At 38.1% G+C, this 6639-nt stretch overlaps 1 pseudogene; it reads right to left on the bottom strand.

Annotated features, from left to right (window-relative positions):
* Window positions 1–2144: 2144 nt before the first annotated feature.
* LOC136322387 (small ribosomal subunit protein mS31 pseudogene) lies at window positions 2145–6114 on the bottom strand (annotated as a pseudogene).
* Window positions 6115–6639: the final 525 nt, after the last annotated feature.

Below are 6639 nucleotides of genomic sequence, written 5' to 3'. Positions count from 1 at the left end.
CAGGGGACCTGCTCTACATCTGGCTTCATCTCTGGAAAAGTAATCCTTGTGCCAATTAGATCCTGGAATTTATAGTGTTTTTATAAGGCAAAGTGGTCAAGTTGGCTCAAAGAACACTGTAGCAAGATTTATAGGAAAATGTGTCACACAGGCGTTCCAAGTACATGTCAGAAGACATAACATAAAGTTAAGCTACAGGTGAGCAAAGAATTTTTCTCCAGGGCAGGAAACAGATGTGTTGATTTTGGGCAACAGAAATAGCTTAGGAATCCATAGTAGGAACAATTGTTCAATGCCTTCTTAACACCTAGAAGAAGTTCAGGCATTTCTCCATACCTTAAAGTGATCACAAATTTTATGTCTTTATTGAGTTGTTAATATCTCAGATATAAATTTTTTAGATTAAGAAATATTAAAATCACATTTTCCTGCTCCTCTAACTTTCAGTGATTACTGGATTTATCTAAAAGATATTAAGAATTGAGGGCACTCATGTACTTCAATTCCAAATAAAAATTACTAAAATACTCACAACTCAACACATATTTATTGACCACCCATTATATGCAAGGCACTGTGCTCAGGACTGTAAGAGACAACATGATAAAAATAAGTGTGATACAATGGAATAAGTACTTCATAGTGGCAAATGCCAAGCATAGTGACTAGAGACAAGAATTACTCTTTCTGAAGGTAGTTCAGAAGAAAGACATTTGATAAGAGTTTGAAGAATGAATAGGAGCTTGCTTATACACAAAATCAGAGAGAACTCTCACTACATGCAGAGAATGCTGAATTCAGAGACTACAGAGATGAGGCCTGAAATGAAGCTATGGAAAGGTCAGTGGAAGGAATATCAGGTAGAACGATCTGTAGTTGACCAAGAAAGGACACAGTCACATTGGAATTTTAGATTTATTACTCATACTTTTTTTTTTTGAGAATGACTTTGGGGACAATAATACTGGAGGTAGAGAAATATGTTAAGAATTATAGTATTCTGGGTAAAACATATGAGTCTAATTTAGTATGCAAAGAAGGCTGTCAATAAAAGTTCAAGGAAGGAAGAAAAGAGGGAAAGAGAAAGAGAGGTTGGGAAGAAGGAGAGAGAGAGGAAGTCAGGTTTTAACCTCTCATTGCTCAGAGGAGAAAACAGGTCCTGAGAGATGAAAGTGCCTTATCCTGTCTACAAAAATAGCATTTTAGAGCTTCTAGGCCAGAGACAATCATGGGGCGGGGAGTGGAGGTAGTTTGACTTACAGCATTTATAAAAAACTTAAAAAATAATAGCATCTGCTGAAATTTTACTGTCTTTGCTGACTTATTTAAAATAGTAATTTTAACCTCAAGAAAAGCATGTGTTACTGATTGGAATGTAATGTTACTGGCAATGTCTTTGTACATATTTTCCAAGACTTCATGGAATTGGCTTGGGTTTTTCTTTCCTTAGACCAAACCTTGTGTTTGCTAAAGTTCTGTTGCAGTACAATAAAAATTTCACTTCTCATATGTCTATGTTTTTATATATGTTGCGATTATTATCAAACTTTTCAAGTTATAGTTAAATTTTTCAAAGTGACATTAAATTTTTATTTCGACACCACCTTCAAAACTTTCCAAAAGGTAAGGTACCACAGATGGCTTGTAAGATAATACATTTTTAGCAAAGGTAAGTGCTTGTTCATATTTTCCAGAACATTTACATGCAAGAAGAAACAAATGGGGATATATTTCCTCATTCATTACTCATTTAAACACCATTTGAGTTAAACATCCTGAGTTCAATGAGGTTAACTCTTAAAAAACAAATGTGTTATGTTGTAAAGTATGTTACAGAATTTAGAACTGAATCAAAAATATTTGGTTGGCTTATCAAAACCTATTTCAATTATGAAATTGATGCAAAGTTAATATTACCATAATTTCCAGATTTTTATTTCTGTCAGTGCTGACACCATTATTTCAGTATCCTAGACTAAAAGCTTTGACATCATTTTTAAATTCTGCCCTCTATTCTCCCATTATGAGCAAGTTACTAGTAAGTCCATTTGCAACCTCATATAAAACTGCCTCCATCCTCCTAATAGTAATTACTCTCTGAATCACCTATATTCTTTTGTTCATAATAAATTTATTTTATTTAGTTATAATACAATCTCCAACAGCTTGAAATAAAAATTCCCATGTACTTCAATTGAACTGTATGTCACGTTTTTTAGAATGTCCTTTTTGTCATTAAAATAATTTTTAAACCACTCATTGTGTTCCACTTTTTAACACTCAGATATGGGTTTTTGCCATAAAGTAGCAAACTGGTCCGTCCTTCTAATACTAGTGGCCGAGGCCAGACAGGTAGGTTCTCACTGAATTCAGGCAGCTGGTAGAGGAAATGCGGAGCTGGAAAGCATCGGGCCATACCCGTTTATTGGAGGCTCGCAAAGACAGGAGAGAGAATAAACAACAAAAGGGAAAGAGTCAATAAACAGAAGAAAATCTGCTTTTTGCAGTGAAAGGTAAGGGAGCAGAGAACACCACATCTCAGGGTGGCAGGAGAGCGATCTGGGAGAATCGCTGCTAGAAGGAAAGCACGCAGCCTTTCATAGACTACACACACAGGGGCGCTGCCGCTCGCCCACGTGCCACTCAGGCCAAGTGCCTGCAGCCCTGAACCACTGAGCAAGCCTAACAGCCCTTTTCCCCACAGTCCTTGTTTTAGAAAATCCTCCAGAGATTTATCCAGAAGTATATGTTCATGAAATTCTAAAGCACATTATCAAAACCTGCTTCGTTGTTACCTGGGAACTCCCATAGTTTCCTCTCTGTCATTCACTGGATCATCTCTCCAAAACCCTTCTGAAAGGCTGTTCATTTACTGCAGCTAACTGCTTAGCAAATTCCACACCTCAAAGTGAAGGTGCTGTTTCTATGTCAGGTACCTTTTCAGTAGCTGCCTTAATATAAAAAATATATATATTAAGTTTCTTCCCCTTGGATATATTTTTCCTAAAACTTTTTCTAAGATCAACAGTCTTCACCTGGCGGACATCCTGTCAGAGCCTCCATCAAACTGAAGCTGATGACCTGGTCTTGTACTAACTCCAGCTGTGGTACATCTGGCCGTTTTTATATCTGATATGACTTAGGTCCTTCTCCATCTTCCTGTGTCTTGAGTCTTCCTCACACTGCTGCAGCTGCCTGGCAGCTGTCTGCTAGCTTGTGAAAAGGCAGGGAATCTGCGATAGCAGATGCCGCAGCCACCAACTCAGGACTCAGTAACTCACTTCCCTTCTTTGGGGCACTTCCTGTGACTTTTTGCAGCCTGCCATTTGTAGCCTCCAAACTTTTAAGTGGTCTTCTGTTGGGCAGTGGTCTTCTGTTTGTGGTTGGTAGGTACATTTACTGTGCTTAATTCAACTTCTATTCTCAATGATATTTAGCAAGTCTTTTCTTGTATTCTTTGCTCTGTCTCGCTTTCTGTCTCCTTGGAAATCTCATGGGTTGGAATGAACTGCCCATCTTTCTTGCTACATGTTGTTAGTGCCAAAATATCTTTGGATGTTATTTTTGTCCTGACCTTCCTGCATAGCACCGAGGAGGAGCACAATTGCAGCTGCCTCTGCCTCTGGGCCTCCTGGGCACAAACGAAGTACGAGGAGAGAAGGCAGAATCACTATAATGCCACTGGCCGAGGCCAGGCAGGTTCACATGGGATTCAGGCAGACAGTAAAGAAACCGCAGAGCCAGAAAGCCTTGGGCTGTTCCCATTTAATAGAGGCTTATAACAGTGGACAAGCAAACAGGCAGGGGGAACCGCTTCTCGAGGCAAGTGAACAGCAAATGGCCCCTCACAGTGGTGAGCAGGCAATCCGCCATTAACCCTGAGGACCAGCACCTGTAGCCTTACATAGACTATACACTACACATGTAGCACTTTCCAGTGCTCATGCACTAATCAAGCAAAGTACAAACGAGCAAGCCTAACTCAGCTGTTTTCCCAGCAATTGCCAAGACTCCTGGAAACATTACCCAGAAACAAACTGAAATTCGAACCAGAATTGCATGTCATCTCCATCACCTAGATTCTCTTAGTTCTTTTACATTTATTATGTTATTAATGTATAACTCGTATTACAGCTGAAATAAATGTATAACTCGTATTATAGAAGGGACAATGTCGTATTCCATTTTTTTAACCCTCACAATGCCTAATTCTCCATTTATATGAATAGAATTAACAAGCACTATTTGATACACAACCATCATAGGGTAGCCAGTTAAAACATGTTTTCAAACTAAAGATTTTAACCATCTCATCATAAGACAGATCATTATTTTCAAAATGATTCTGTAAAAGCTTTCCACTGTCCCATGTGGTGTAAACTTCTCTGTCATTCTTTCAATGCCTTTGACAATATTTTCTCACTGTACATTTCTAACATTTATTACCAACTCCTAAACAAACCTATTCCAGGCATACTGTAATCACAACTGACTGCTATCCCCACCCTTCCACAATCTTTATCCCTGTATTTTTTACCCCAATTGGGGTGCCTTCTTCTGCTCCTTCCTTAATCCTACCCACAATTAAAGTAAGTGTTATCAACAGTTTACTCTCTGATAATGGTTGCTTACCATTCTGCAGTTTCCTACAATAATGACAAAGTTGTTACTACCCAAAAAAGGCAAAGTAAATATTTATTGAGACCACCATGCTAGCCACCATTCAGAGAACTTTCACACCTTTTTTTTTTTTATCTTGTAATAATACTTTGCTGTTTATGGAACAGCTCTAGCTTATTAGAAGCCTTAAATCAACTAAGAAGCCAAAGGTCTGAGCCACATAATAAACCACTTTGAAACTCAATGACTTAAAACAGCATTTATTCTCATAAATCTTCAGGTTAACTGTGGTTCTTCTAATCCAGGTTGAAGTCAGCTGGGTTTCTTTGCTCCCATGTAGACATGTTTCATGCATCTGATTATAGGACAAAGGATAAAATGTTAAGTTTACAGCACTAAAGTCTAGTTAAATATGGAGGTACTGTTTGTGTCCACTAACATGTCCACCAATATTCTGCCAGCCAAAGCACATCAGACAGTCAAACCCAATATCATTGGGGAGTAAATATATGCTAAAAAATAAATCCAGCTGTCACAAAAAGCTAAAACACTAGTAGATTCCTAGACACTGGAGGGGAGCAGGTAGATGGGCAGGCATTAAAAACATATATATAAAGAAACTGAGGATAAAGCAAGATAATTTCTAAGAAAATGCAGAGGTAAAAATAAAGGAAAACAAATATGACTTCAAGGACAGGAGGCAGTATAGCTATTATAGTTAAGAGCCTATTTTTTGAAATTAGAGAGCTCCAAGTTTGAATTATGATTCTGCCACACACTGCCACATACTTGGGCATGCAAATTACCTCATATACTTTAGTTTCTTTATATGTTAAGCAGAAATCAGTAATAGCTACTTTATTGGATGACTGATGTGGAATGGTCTCATGTGCATATAGGTCACTAAACAGCTTCTGGTATATACATAATCAACTCATGTAGCTATTTTTTTATTGAATATATTTTCCTATTGTTAAACAATACCCCTACCTTCTGCAAAGGGTACTCTAAAACTTAGTTCAAATAGGAGGGCTGCTAATTATAGTACCTAAACCGCTAGCCACATTAATTGGTCCAAAGGACACTTAACTTCGATAAAGCTAGCTACAACAGTATAAATTTTAGTTTATTTTACCACTAATCTTCTTAAATCTCCAGGAGATTATGACCAGCCACATCTTAAAATGAGAAAGGGGTGAGGACATCTTGTTATGACAAAAATTATGGGCCCAACATTGTAGAATGGATACTAGATATAAAAGAGGGTAACAGTGGATCTGAATGAATTCAAGCTATTAATGGTATTGAAAATATCTTGCATTGCATCTTCCTTTAACCCTACCTGCTTCCTGGACCTTCAGCTATTTGTTCCACTTCAGATTCTGCTGTGATTAAACAAACCCTTGACCGAAAGTTTGAAAAGCACTTGCATATTTTGGCATTCTCTCTTGTATCTTTATGTTGCTGCTGATAAACAAGCTCAGGCAAGCCCATGGGTCCAAAGAGGAGGATGAGAGCGGAGCCGACTACCCTAGCTGAGGCCAGCCTAGCTCTGTTGTTCCCAGTTATCCCTCACATGTATAAGTCAGTAAAGTTGCTAAGCTCAGCATGGCCTAGGTCAGCAATTGATCAACTTAGGTCTGTGAAAATAAGTAATTATTGTTATAAGCCGCTGAGTTTTCAGCTGTTTGTTTTGCAGATATTCTGGGACGGAAGGGTTGGGAGGTGAGTAATAACTACTTAGCAATTTCTATCCCTCTTTCTTATGGTCATCAAGGCACAGAAGATATATAGACTACAGAGAGTTTAGTTAGCTGTCCTGGAATATGAACTCTTAAGAAGAACGTCACTTAGATGTTTTCCTTTGCTGTTCACTATATATGTGATCTACAATAAAATCAGCAAACCATGATCCTCAAGCCAAATCCTGTCTGTGACCTGTTTTTGTGTTGCCCATGAGCTAAGGATGGCTTTTACACTTTGAGTGTCATAGAAACAAAGACAGATATGTGACAGAGA

The sequence above is a fragment of the Saccopteryx bilineata genome, chromosome 2 (genome assembly GCF_036850765.1).
Source record: "Saccopteryx bilineata isolate mSacBil1 chromosome 2, mSacBil1_pri_phased_curated, whole genome shotgun sequence".
Taxonomy (NCBI): Eukaryota; Metazoa; Chordata; class Mammalia; order Chiroptera; family Emballonuridae; genus Saccopteryx; species Saccopteryx bilineata.
The sequence above is the reverse complement of the archived record's forward strand: the minus strand, read 5'-3'. Positions and strand labels throughout refer to the sequence as shown.